The following is a 14,239-nucleotide window of genomic DNA, read 5'->3' on the forward strand; positions in this document are numbered from 1 at the left end:
CCTTATGTTTAAATGTTGCCCACGCCTGACAGCATCACAACTCTTTTGCTAGCCTTGCTAGTGTTCTTTTCTCATTTCATGCAGGTTTAACGAATATATATTTCAGCCGTTAAACGTACCATTTCAGAATCTGTCTGTGATGGTTGTACTGATGTCAAGCATTTAAAGGCTTCAAAGCGTTTCACTGAGCAGGGAAAGGTGTAACGCAAAGTGTTTGATGTTCAGTGGATATGAAATGTCAAAAGATGCTTAGAGCAGTTGCTATGCCACCACTGCTCTGGCTGCCTGGCAACCACGCCTGCCTTGACAACAGTGTTGCCAGATGTACGATAATTATCGTATTTGTACCATAATTTTGTCCATTTTGTCCTCTGTATGATCAAAAACATGACGTACGATAATTTTAGTGTTGTCATTCAGTTCAATTAGATGCCTTGAAACAGCAATTTGAGTCTTGTACGATAATTTCCTCCCAAAAAGCCCCAAAAACGATAATTTTGAGGTTTTGGTACGATAATTCAGCATTTTCCATCTGGCAACACTGCTTGACAAATTCATTCTGCCCTAATGTACACAGGAAGTTTGGCATGGAGTATGACAGTGGTCACCAAATGGCGGCCCGTGGGCCAGATCCAGCCCGGGTATGGTAAACCTTTGGCTCGCCATGATGTCGGAACAAATGAAAACATACAGTATATGTGCGCTATCAGTGGCCATTCGTCAAGCAATTTGCTTGGCCCTCAGCCTCATTTGCGCTACATGATTTGGGCCTTGGGGGAAAATAATTGGAGACCACTGGAGTAGGATATGCCATGTAATTCTCTCATTCTCAATTTCCTGAGCATACCTGTAGGCCTGTTGCACTATGCTGTTTCTGCGAAATCTTCATATCAAATTAAATATATAGTATGTTGTTAGACTATTTGATATTAATTGAAACATATTAAATTCATTATTATTATTAGGGTTAGTAATTCCAATGAGAAAATCAAAAGGTTTCAATGTGGTGGGCCAATAGACCAATGGAACAGACCAATAGAATTACAGAATTCAAAAGGAATAAGAACAAAACACAAACAAACAAAAAACACAAACAAACATGAAAAGCCACAACAACGTGATGATTAAAAGAAAGAATTCAAACAGAAAATACCTGCCAAAGGTATGCAAAAGTGGGCAGGGATCGTCCCGGCTCGGACAGGTAGAGGGACGGACGCTCGCTGCTCCAGTAAAAGCTGTCCAGGGAGCAGCTTCCAGTCAACAAATCTGTGCTGTAATGGTCCCTACAACAAAACACGTGCATTAGCATTATGCTAACCTCAGTCTGAGGTGTGATGGTCCCTACATCAAAACAAGTACATTAGCATTATGCTAACCTCAATCTGAGGTGTGATGTTCCCTATTTCAAAACATGTGCGTTAGCATAATGCTAACCTCAATCTGAGGTGTAATGGTCCCTACAGCAAAACATGTGCATTAGCATTATGCTAACCTCAATCTGAGCCTAAGTCATACAGGACAGATTAAGGGTTAGGGAAGGTTTTGGCCTGAGCATTAGAAGAGCATACCATTCTTTCGTGTAGCCTACTAATAGAATTTGGTATTGACGGAGTGAAAACGGTATTTTGACAGTGTGAGGATGGCAGACAAAAATAGGGCTATAGGAACATAGCCTACATAGATTGGTACTACTTGGGTGATCATATTTTGGCACGTGAAAACCCGAACACGTTACTGGGATGTGCATGCCATTATCTAACCTCTCATCCTGGCCTTGTGCCTGTGGCCTTATGCTTCGCGGGCACCAGCCTCCGTGGAGAAACCAATTCAGCTTCCCTTAGGTAGGTACAATACTACTTTTTTGGGACTTTTCTCCATTCAATATTCCGCTTACAAATGAGAAAACGATCTTTTAAATGTGCTTTTATGAGATGCTGAATAAAACTTAAATCAAACTTCAATGACATCTTGCATCACATCTCAAGGCCACAAGCGCAAGGCGAGGACAGGAGGCGGAGGCTGGACAATGAGATGGACACCTGGACGCCAGTGACAGGTCGTAGGCCTACAACCCGGTCACGCTCCTGCGTAGGCCTACCACAGAACAGTCACAGCCCCGCTGGCAACATTCTCGCCACTGTCCAATGTCAAACACAGACACTGTTTCTGGGGAGGTCAACTTTTAATTTGTCAAATACAGTATGTCTGAAGACAAAGAGTAATTTGTACGCTGAGGCAAGTAGAGGGGAAAAGGGATGAATCATCTGACTCGGTTCTGTCCTGTTCTGTGATTAAATAAAGTCAGTTTTGGACAGGGACCAGAGGCCCTCTGAAGAGTATTTACAGACACTCTACTGCAGCTCTCGGTAACACTTTATTTTATACGGCTGGTAACACTTAATTTCACAGTGCCTTTTTAGTGTAACTACACGTATATACACATGTAATATCACTTGAACTGTACCATACTGTGAGGTACTGCAAGGGTAACACTTTATTTTAATGGTTCACTATTACAGTGGATCTACCACAATAGGTATAGTGTAATAACCAGTGTAACAATATGTAATACCAGAGTAATACCATGCACCAGCACCAACCCCAACCCTACTCCTAACCCTAACCCTAACCCTGGATGTAAGTACAAAAGTGGTACATGGCGTTACACTGGTATTACATGGTATTAATTATTATCACACTGGTTATTACACTGTACCTCCTGTGGTAGGTGTAATAGTGAACCATTGAAATACAGTGTAACCACTGCGAGTATATAATGTTATATGTTATTGTTTAATCACTTTGCTACACTGTAGGCCACCCATTTTTTTGTGATAAATTGTAATAAATGAATGAATGAAGCGAAGGACAGCACTCTTCAGATTACTTCTTTGTTTATTCGCCCACGAACATTTCGGGCAGAGCCCTTCTTCAGCGTGTAATGGTGTTTGCACCCATAGGTGAGGTAATATGGAAGTAATATGGAAGTAATATGTTACTTTGTTTGGGTGTCAATCATGGGGTCACAGGTGTAAGCTTACGCCCTATTTTAGGACACACCTACCACCTATGGGTGCAAAAAACGCCATTACACGCTGAAGAAGGGCTCTGCCCAAAACGTTCGTTGGGGAATAAACGAAGAAGAAATCTGAAGAGTGCTGTCCTTTGCTTCATTCATTCATTTATGTTTTTTGTGGGATTCAGCACCCCGTTAAGAACTGCTAAATTAGCCTATTTAGGCGATAGTGTGAGTGCGTCTTCTCCACTTTTTGTGAAATTGTAACACAGCTCGAATACACTTTACTTGACGGCGGCATCATACGTATGACATATATGAAAAGTTGACATTGCTTGGCCTGTCTTTAAATAATCGAATTTCACTTAAAGACAAAGTCATACATTGTTTATGACACTGACATAATGTTTATGACACATTCATGACTGCTGTTATGACACCGCTATGTCATACGTTTGTCGCCGGTGTCAAGCAAAGTGTTACCCACAGCTCTCTAAGAACTGCAGATGTGTGTGCTGAAACAAGACTACAGAAATGTGTGTTGCAGAGTGTAAGGATAGGCTTTTGAAGATCAGTTTTCAGATTTTTTTTTTTTAAAGAAGAAGCGTCTCGGACTGCTGGCGAGCGACACAAATAGCTCAAAGAACCCAGAAATAGCTCACTCTGTCCTCACATGTAACTCATGGAAACAAGAACATGTCAAACAACACAAAAATTGGGTCTGATCTGCAACTATATTGAAGTGCGCAATGACACTCCTGCTGGAGGAGAAAAAAAGATCAAGTTGAACTTGAAAGGGATCATGTGACTATTTCAACAAAAAACAAAAAGACAAACAAAAAAAGAAACAGCTCTTAAACGTCTTTCTCCGAACAGCTTCATCCCCCTGATACCTCCTTCCTCCTCTTCCTCTTCCTCCTCCTCCTACACCCCCCCCCCTCCTACTACACCCTGCTGATGGATACAGCGAGTGGAGGTGGGTGAAGCAGAAGCGGAGGTGTGTGTGTGTGGAGGTGTGTGTGTCTGTGCGTGTGTGCGTGTGTGCGTGTGTGTGTGCGTGCGTGCGTGCGTGCGTGCGTGCGTGCGTAGGCTACGGTATGTGATGTGTGGGTGTGCTGCTGTGCGGACAGATGACGAATGGTGGCAGAGGGGGCAGTCACTCAGCGCTGGACAGGTCCCCTAAGCGGCGGCGGGCTCGTTAGTCAAGCGGCGGAGTCTCGCTAATCGATGTTGACCCTAACGGCTGGCTCCCCAGGGAGGCCTATAGGCCTGCCCCCCACCCCCCCATCCCCGCTCAGTCATGCGCTCGCTAAAGTAGCACAGCTGACTGCTGCTATTGGCCAAACACTATCAAAACAACTCCCCAACCCAAAATCCCCTTACCCCAGGGAAGCCAACAGTGAGAGACAAAGGGGTCATTAGTCCCGAGCCCTGGGAGAGAGATGGGCCCAGAATTGGGTCCTCATAACATTGTATTTTGTGGAGGGGACCCTTTCATATTCCTTTGTCCCAGGCCCGACCAAAGCTGTCAGCAGCCCTGCAACTAACCCCAACACCCCAACCCCTACCGGCCCTCTCCTCTATCACATCTCTCCCCAGACACAACTTAAACAAAAAATATGGATGGGGGTGGGGGTTAGTGTGTGTGTGTGTGTGTTTGGGGTTGTTGATGGGACAGCTGCTACAACCTGTTTTGCAACCTGTATGTTGGCCACCATACTGTCATTACTATCTATAGACAAAGCAATAGCAGGTTGGTTAAACACACAGTGATATAGTACTAGACAAAAACTACTCGTTTATGGTAGATGGACGAGGATACATACACATTCTTGACTCACTAGTTAAGATGTAGAGGACTTGATCAGTTACTGGGTAGCAATGGATGTATGTTGAGGTTAAGAGGAATACAAACAAAGAGAGGGAGGCAAAGAGAGAGAGAGAGAGAGAGAGAGAGAGAGAGAGAGAGAGAGAGAGAGAGAGAGAGAGAGAGAGAGAGAGAGAGAGAGAGAGAGAGAAAGAGAAAGAGAGAGAGAGAGAGAGAGAGAGAGAGAAGGACTCGCCCTACAGGGTCTGTGTCAGAAGCAGCCGTTACCACACGCAGTGCATCGAGGCAAGGGACAGAGGCAGCGGCCTAATTGGAACTGACAGCTGGGGAGCTAGCCGGGTGTAGAAGCGTGCATGCGAGAGAGAAAGAGAGAGAGAGAGAGAGAGAGAGAGAGAGAGAGAGAGAGAGAGAGAGAGAGAGAGAGAGAGAGAGGGGTGCGGTACAGGAGGGTAGAGGCGGTGGGGTGCTGATGGTATGGGGTTATGGGGGAGAGAGGTGACACAAGGCTGGTTGGTGGGGTTGGGGTATAGAGGGTGCAAAGAGGTGGTGGGAGAGGGTTACAAAGCGATTGGGTGGGGTAGGGGGAGTAGTGGGTGGAAGGGGCGTTCTTGGGTACTAAAGTTCAAGGTGGCACTGTCATGGGGCGTATGCATTAGTAAGGTGATCTGTTCCTAAAGCCATGGCTCAGATGCCCTAGACGAAAAATATAGAGACAGATAGACAGAAAAAAAGAAGGAAAGAAAGAAAAAAAGACAGACAGGCAAACAGACACAAGCATACTTTATGGGCACGTCAATAGCACTTCTATGAATCTGATTATGCTGAATATGAGATGAGGACTAGAGAGATGTCACTTGAACTATGACAGCTCCCTCACTCTCCTCTCCTCTCCTCTCCTCTCCCCTCCTCTCATCTATTCTCCTATCATCTTCTCTCCTCTCCTCTTCTCTTCTCTTCTCCTCTCCTCCACCCTCCCCTCCCCTCCCCTCCTCTCCTCTCTTCTCTTCTCTTCTCCTCTCCTCCACCCTCCCCTCCTCTCCTCTCCTCTCCTCTCATTTATTCTCCTATCATCTTCTCTCCTCTCCTCTCTTCTCTTCTCCTCTCCTCCACCCTCTCCTGCTCTCCTCTCCTTGACTCTCCTCTCCTCTGCTCAAGTCTCTAAATAGTGCTTCTTAACAATGGCTCTCCTCTCATCTCCTCCATCCTCCTCTCCTCTCCTCTTTTCTCCTCTCCTCTTTTCTCTTCTCCTCTCGTCTCTAAATAGTGCTTCAGGATAACTCTCTTCTCTCCTCTCCTCTCCTCTCCTCTCCTCTCCTCTCCTCTTCTCTTCTCTTCTCTTCTCTTCTCTTCTCTTCTCTTCTCTTCTCTTCTCTTCTCTTCTCTTCTCTTCAGTCTCTAAATAGTGCTTCATGGTAACTGTCCTCTCCTCTCCTCTTCTCTCCTCTCCTCTCCTCTCCTCTCCTCTCCTCTCCTCTCCTCTCCTCTCCAGTCTCTAAATAGTGCTTCCCAATCATCATCCTGAATCTCCCTACTCAGTATCACCAGGATCCTCCTTTTAGTCAGTCAATACGTGTCTCTCCGTGTGTCTGTCTGAATGCTTGGGTAATGTTAGAACCCACGCTTTTCTCCAGATCAGGGTAGCCTCTCTCTCTTTCACTCTCTCTTTCTCTCTCTCTCTCAAGGGCACACACTCACACACTCAGAGGAGAGCCCTGGATCAAATGGACACCCAGAAGCAAACAGTCCTGAGTAAACACTACAGTGTAGGGAGAGAGAGAGAGAGAGAGGGAGAGAGAGAGAGAGAGAGAGAGAGAGAGAGAGAGAGAGAGAGAGAGAGAGGGGGGGGGGAGGGAGAGAGAGAGAGAGAGAGAGAGAGAGAGAGAGAGAGGAGACATAGATATTGAGAAACACATGTGTACAACACACACACACACACACACACACACACACACACACACACACACACACACACACGCACGCACACACACACAACACACACACACACACACACACACACACACACACACACACACACACACACACACACACACACACACACACACACACACAGTGAATCCATACTCAGGGCTTATCACATGAACAAACATAATATTTGGTCACAAATATGCATAACCAATCTGTTGGTGACCATACAGATACACACACACATACACACACACGCGCACGCAGGCTCTCTCTCTCTCTCTCTCTCTCTCTCTCTCTCTCTCTCTCTCTCTCTCTCTCTCTCTCTCTCTCTCTCTCTCTCTCTCTCTCTCTCTCTCTCTCTCTCTCTCTCTCTCTCTCTCTCTCCCACTGAGAGAGTGCCTGCGTGTGAGAGTCAAGAGACAGCAAAACAGTAAAGTGTGAAAGAGGAGATTAAGTCGTCATTCACAGACTGGAGATAAAGACTTCACAGGCAAACAAGGGGGGAGTTAAGACATTAGATCAAAGCCTCAGAGATGTCGTACATATGCACAAACATACATACAGCTCTATGCTGTGGACTACGTGCCCTCCGAGAGGATTTATGCTATTCCATTGTAATTACAGTTCAAAGCTCATGGGGACACTAAGGCTAAGGATTTCCCTCCTTTTCTCTCGCAATATGTGTGTGTGTGTGTGTGTGTGTGTGTGTGTGTGTGTGTGTGTGTGTGTGTGTGTGTGTGTGTGTGTGTGTGTGTGTGTGTGTGTGTGTGTGTGTGTGTGTGTGTGTGTGTGTGTGTGTGTGTGTGTACTGTCCAGTACAGTCGCTGCTGCTGGTATTTGCATAATATACTGGAAGGCTTAGTTGGGGGAGTATGCAAGATTCAATGAGTTACTGTGATGAATGACGGAGGACAAGTCATCTAACAGCACAGCTGTGTGTGTGTGTGTGTGTGTGTGTGTGTGTGTGTGTGTGTGTGTGTGTGTGTGTGTGTGTGTGTGTGTGTGTGTGTGTGTGTGTGTGTGTGTGTGTGTGTGTGTGTGTGTGTGTAAGCATGCACATACAGCAAGTGTCTGACTCTGTGCATGCTGTGAGTGTGAGTGTGAGTGCGCGTGTGTGTGTGTGTGTGTGTGTGTGTGTGTGTGTGTGTGTGTGTGTGTGTGTGTGTGTGTGTGTGTGTGTGTGTGTGTGTGTGTGTGTGTGTGTGTGTGTGTGTGTGTGTGTGTGTGTGTGTGTGTGTGTGTAAACCTGTATGTAAGGAAGGGATTTGGAGCGGGGCAATGTCACGGCCTGGCATCCATCTCAAAGTGACAGTCTTGAGGGTGGGGGCCAGGGTGACGGGTGGCAGGGGAAGGGGGGGGGGCAGATCTTGATGTGACACTTCCACTAGACACCCGCCCCAAATGACCAAAGGCAGCGGAAAATAGAAGAAGAGTTGTCTGAGAGGAGTGCAATGAGCTCATAAATCCAGCCTTTTTTCGCACTCAAAGACAAAAACTACTGTACGAGTAGTCTGAGTCAAGTAAAGACACAGATTATACTCAGACACACATAGAAAAGTAGACAGACAGACATACAGATAGACAGACAGACACACACACAGACACACAATCTTCAAGGGCTTTAGTTATCTCAAGGTCCCCACAGACAGGAGGTGAAGATCTCAATATGTCAACATGTCTGTGTCATACTGTTCTAGCAGGGGGGGCTGCACTCATTCATAACGCCTCAGATGTTTGTGTGTGTGTGTGTGTGTGTGTATGTGTGAGAGTGTGTACGTGTGTATTCATACATGCTTCATACATTCTCAGGCGTTTGTGTGTGTAGTGTGTGTGCATGAGTGTATGTGTGAGTTTGTGTGCAAGTGTAACATTCATACTTGCTCAGGTGTTAGTGTGTCTGTGTGTGTGTGTGTGTGTGTGTGTGTGTGTGTGTGTGTGTGTGTGTGTGTGTGTGTGTGTGTGTGTGTGTGTGTGTGTGTGTGTGTGTGTGTGTGTGTGTGTGTGTGTGTGTGTGTGTGTGTGTGTGTGTGTGTGTGTGTGTGTGTGTGCCTGCGTGTGCATGTGCGTGTGTGCGTTACACCTTCATACAATCACAACTTTAAGACATGGAGGCATTCTTTATGGCTGACTATACAAACACTCTTAAATCATACGGCTTCCTCTGCAACATGACCTGTTTTTCTTTAAAAGGAACTATTTGCTCTGATCAGGTTTTAAAGTCTGTAATATTCCCCTGGGGCATGGTACTGAACGGGGGGGCTAAAAACCTATAGTGTAATTTAGCCCCAGCCGCATTAATTTCCCTGTTAATTGCTTCTTAGCTTCCTGCGAGTGAAAAGGAGATGCATTTACAGACACAGACACAGGCACACACACACACACACAGACACACACACAGGGCCGCTGACAGCTTTTACTGGGCCCAGAACAAAGTAATCTGAAAGGGCTGCCCATCCAATATATCCAATGTAATGAAAACCCAATTTTGTGCCCCCTTGACCCCTTTGTCCCCCTCTGCCGTCTTCCCTGCACACACACACACACACACACACACACACACACACACACACACACACACACACACACACACACACACACACACACACGCACACACGTACACACACACACACACACACACCACTCTTACACCCACCCATCCACACACCCACACACACACATGTACACCTCCACAGAGTCTGAGAGTCTTGAGGCGCCCTCTCTGCTACAGCTCTAGACCCCTCTAGTGGTTCAAATGATACTGTAGCGGCTGCTGCTGCGTTAAGCTTACTCCCCATCACAGCTACTGTACTGTATGTGAGGGTTCAGATGCAGGTTGAGCTGACACTCACAAAGCACACAAGAGAGGTATGCATTACTGTGCTCATAAATGATACACTCCATGCCATATTCACACAACATTAGTTGCAGACTGGGCAAGGTGGATCACATCTAATATAACTCTCTAAATCAACTGTTCTCTTCAACAGCCAAAAATGACTAGCTGTTGTTGATCTTACTAGCCAAACACACAGTCCTTAATGAGTTAAAGTGGCTGGTATATTTTCTTTTTCTACTGGCCAAACTGAATTTTCACCAGCAGCCAGTTGCCAGGTGTTCATTCAGAGCCCTGAATATATCTGGAACACTGCAACATACGTCATATGTCATGAAGTGTATATAGCCATTTTAAAAAAGCTGTCATGTATTTTTCTTTCACCATGTGTGAAAAAACAAGACATCAGAGATACATCTTAATCTCTGTGGGAAAACAACAAGACAGTGGCAGCCAGGGGCCATACAGTACTCCCAAAAATACATTGGAGACTGGGCAAGGTGGATCAGATTTAATATCTGCAACACTGCAACATGTATACCATATACATCATGAAATGTATATTGCCATTTTTTACATATGGAGAAAGAAAAATACAAGGCATCAGAGATATATATCTTAATCTCTGTGGGAAAACAAGACAGCGGCAGCCAGAGCCAGGACCAGGGTGTTGACTTGACACCGGTCCAGAGCTGCTGCCTGCGCCAGAGTCACCTTCAGAGGCTTAATTCCCTTGCTCAGACCCCAGGAGGATGGAGGAAGCCACTTTTGAATGCAAAGGAAGGAAGCCACCGCCCGCCTCAGCCTGCACGTCAATGGCAGCCGGGCCCTGCCGCGCCATGCCAAAGCTGTCATCCAAAATAAGCTCCCCGTCTCACAAAGACAAATGAAGGCCTGTTCACCGGGAGGGCAAGGAAGAGCAAGAGCAGAGGAGAACGGAGTGGAGCGGAGCGGAAAGGAACAGGGCAGGTGCATGCTTTCCTGAAACCTCTTTTTCTTTCACTTTTTTGTTGCAGTTATATTTTCATTTTTATTTATTTTCTCCTCTTCATAGCCTTTGATGTGCTGTACAGTTCTGAAAGGAACAACTCCTTACTGAAACGAAAATGTAAAAAAAATACTGGTGTCTCCCTAGTTAGTTTCTTTTCTTCGTGGTACTTTTCTCCATCTCATAGCCTTTTGCGATGTGTGCTGTGCTGTTCAGATAGGTACAACTCACCATCACACAAAAAAACTTGGGCGTGTGGTGTAACATTGTGTGAGCCTTAGTCACAGCTGTGACTTTTTTTTCACACTGCTGTTGACATTAGAGGTCTGCCAGAAGTTGTGGAAGGGAAAAAAAGAGGAAAGCGAATGACCAATGGGGATCCAGGAGAAGAGAAGAGAAGAGAAGAGAAGAGAAGAGAAGAGAAGAGAAGAGAAGAGAAGAGAAGAGAAGAGAAGAGAAGAGAAGAGAAGAGAAGAGAAGTGAAGAGAGGAGAATAGTGGAGAAGAGAAGAGAAGAAATGAGAGGAGAGAAGAGAAGAGAAGAAAAGAGGAGAGAAGAGAAGAGAAGAGGAGAGGAGAATAAATGAGTGGAGAGGAGAATAGATGAAAGGAGAATAGAGGAGAGGAGAATAGGTGAGAGAGAGGAGAGGAGAATAGATGAGAAGAGTAGATGAGAGGAGAAGAGAGGGGAGGAGAGGGGAGGAGAGGAGAGGAGAGGAGAGGAGAATAAATGAGAGGAGAATAGAGGAGAGGAGAATAGGTGAGAGGAGAGGAGAGGAGAGGAGCATAGAAGAGAAGAGAAGAGAAGAGAAGAGAAGAGAAGAGAAGAGAAGAGAAGAGAAGAGAAGAGAAGAGAAGAGAAGAGAAGAGAAGAGAAGAGAAGAGAGGAGATCAGAGTAGTCCAGAGTCAGGCCCTCTTGCTCCTGCTCCTGCTCCTGGCTCCTGCACTGCGGAAACGCAGGCCGGGTCCAAGGTCAAATATTTGTCCTTGATTATGGATAGGAGGGACGCAGCCTGCAACCTGCTGAGATAGCCAAACAGCACCGGACACTGCACTGCACTGCACTGCATTGCACTGCTGTGATTCAGCAGTGTGTATGCACATTATAGGTGTGTGTACCGTAGGTGAGTGTGTGTCAGCGTGTGTGCGTGAGTGTCAGAGAGAGTCAGACAGACAGACAGACAGACAGAGAGAGAGTGAGACAGAGACGGAGGTGAGAGAAAGATGGTGACGGAGGTGAAAACCACCAACGCATAAACCAGCTCCAAACAATCCCCCACTGTGCCATCTTTTACCACCACATTAGTCCTACAGTATGTATTTTTAGAGGACACTCTCCAAGTACAGTAATACACAACACACGCAACCTCCTCCCTGCGCTTCTTCTAGAGGGCACAGTCGGGAAGAAGAGCAAACACCACCTTGTTTAGGGAATTAGGGACTCCTAAAAGAGGTGGGAAAACTTCCCTCCCGGAATAGTAACCGTCTTTAGAAGCATCCATCACACTGTAATTATCTAAGCGCCTTTTAATAGACCCTAGCAGCAGCAGCAGCAGCAGCAGTAGCAACAGTAGCAGCAGCAGCAGCAGCAGCAGCAGCAGCGGTCGCCACTTTGGAAGCCATTCATCCCCTCCCAGCTCAGACGGCGACGTTTGTGAACTTAATGGCCGTTACGCCATAACATGGCATCCGCTGGCAGGCTTCTGTCTCTTTTTCATTTTTTTTGAGGGGGTGACACAGTAGAGTGACACCTCCACACACACACACACACACACACACACACACACACACACACACACACACACACACACACACACACACACACACACACACACACACACACACACACACACACACACACAGCTGTGTGGCGTTGGCATAGTCATGCTCAAGCTCCATACCTCCCACCCTCCGCATGCCCCCCGCCCTCCTCATGCCACATGCTGCCATTCTACTGCTGCCACCTCCACACATCCATGCCTGCATGCCCCCCATGCTTCATGCCCGCATGCCCCCATGCTTCATGCCCGCATGCCCCCATGCTTCATGCCTGCATGCCCACATGCTTCATGCCCGCATGCCCCCCATGCTTCTGCCCGCATGCCCCCATGCTTCATGCCCGCATGCCCCCATGCTTCATGCCTGCATGCCCCCATGCTTCATGCCTGCATGCCCCCATGCTTCATGCCTGCATGCCCCCATGCTTCATGCCCGCATGGCCCCCATGCTTCATGCCCACATGCCCCCATGCTTCATGCCTGCATGCCCCCATGCTCCTGCTGCCTCCTGCAGGAAGTGCAGTCATCCTTCATGCAAGCAGGCAGGCAGGCAGGCAGGCAGGCAGGCAGGCAGGCAGGCAGGCAGGCAGGAAGTGCAGTCAGGCAGGCAGAGAGGCAGGCGGAGAGGCAGGCAGGAAGCGCAGCCAGGCAGGCAGGCGGGCGAAGAGGAGTGGAGTCACTTCCCACCTCCCGCTCCATCTGGCCGGGGCTAATTAACACTTCTGCATGATCAAAATGCAGCGCAAGGAGAGGGAGAGGGAGGGATGGAGGCGTGATGCAGAGGGAGAGAGAGAGAGGGACAGAAGGAGCAAGAGGGAGAGAGGTGGAGGGGAGAGAGAAAGAGAGGCAAAAGAGTGAAAGAGAGAGAGTGAAAGAGAGAGAGAGAGAGAGAGAGAGAGAGAGAGAGAGAGAGAGAGAAGGTGAAACAGAGGTAGAGAGAAGTAAAGAAAGAGGAGGCAGCGAGGGATAGAGAGAGTAAATGGGAGGGGGGTCATGGAGAGAGAGAGAGAATGTGAAAGAGCGGGAGCGAAAGAGAAAATGAAAAAGGATAGACACAAAGACAAACAGTATATGGGAGGAGAGAGGAGGAGGAGGAGGAGAAGAGAGAGAGAGAGAGAGAGAGAGAGAGAGAGAGAGAGAGAGAGAGAGAGAGAGAGAGAGAGAGAGAGAGAGAGAGAGAGAGAGAGAGAGAGAAGGAGAGAAAAAGACATCCAAAGAGATATACAGCATAGCAGGGGATAGAGAGATAAAGACAACGAGTGGAGGACAACACAGGAGGGGGATGGCACAGAGAGGGGACAGTGGGGAGAGATATATAGCAGAGGATGGAGACAGAAGGAGATAGAGAAAGAGAGCAGTGGATGAGGAGGAGAGAGAAATATAGCAGGAAATAAAGAGGGGGGGAGAAAGGGGTAGCAAAGAAGGAGGGATGGAGAGTAGGAATAGAGAGAGAGAGCGAGAGAGAGAGAGAGAGAGAGGGTGAGAGAGTGAGAGAGACAGAGAGAGAGAGAGAGAGAGGCTGATGTGTGAACAGGGGTGGACGAGTCAAACATAATCACCCTAATGGATGTCATTGTTGGTATTAATGCAATTTCCTCCAACCACTCCTGCCAATGTGGTATGGCCCCACCTATTGAGCCTTAACGATGTTTTAATTATTGTGTGAGTTGATGCGCTGTGTCGACTCTCCTCCTCCTCCTCCTCTCATCCTCCTCCCCCTATTCCACTCTTCCTCCTCCTCTTCCTCCTCCCCCTCCTCCTCGCCGTTGTCCTCCTCCTACGACGGTCATCAAGTTTAAATTACAGTTTAGACAGCATGTGGGTGTGACACAGCAAGTGAGGATGGAGGGAGCAGAAGGAGAGGAAGAGA

The 14,239-nt window shown here is 47.3% G+C and overlaps 1 protein-coding gene across 1 annotated transcript in view; it reads right to left on the reverse strand.

Moving 5' to 3' along the window:
• Nucleotides 1–14,239, reverse strand: part of LOC134445968 (tight junction protein ZO-2-like) — a 189,196-nt gene that overhangs the window by 146,750 nt on the left and 28,207 nt on the right. Inside the window, exon 2 of the mRNA XM_063195149.1 lies at nt 1,154–1,283. The gene's annotated coding sequence lies outside the window, so the exon portion shown is untranslated. The remainder of the gene's footprint in view (nt 1–1,153; nt 1,284–14,239) is intronic.

The sequence above is a fragment of the Engraulis encrasicolus genome, chromosome 3 (genome assembly GCF_034702125.1).
Source record: "Engraulis encrasicolus isolate BLACKSEA-1 chromosome 3, IST_EnEncr_1.0, whole genome shotgun sequence".
NCBI classification, from domain to species: Eukaryota; Metazoa; Chordata; class Actinopteri; order Clupeiformes; family Engraulidae; genus Engraulis; species Engraulis encrasicolus.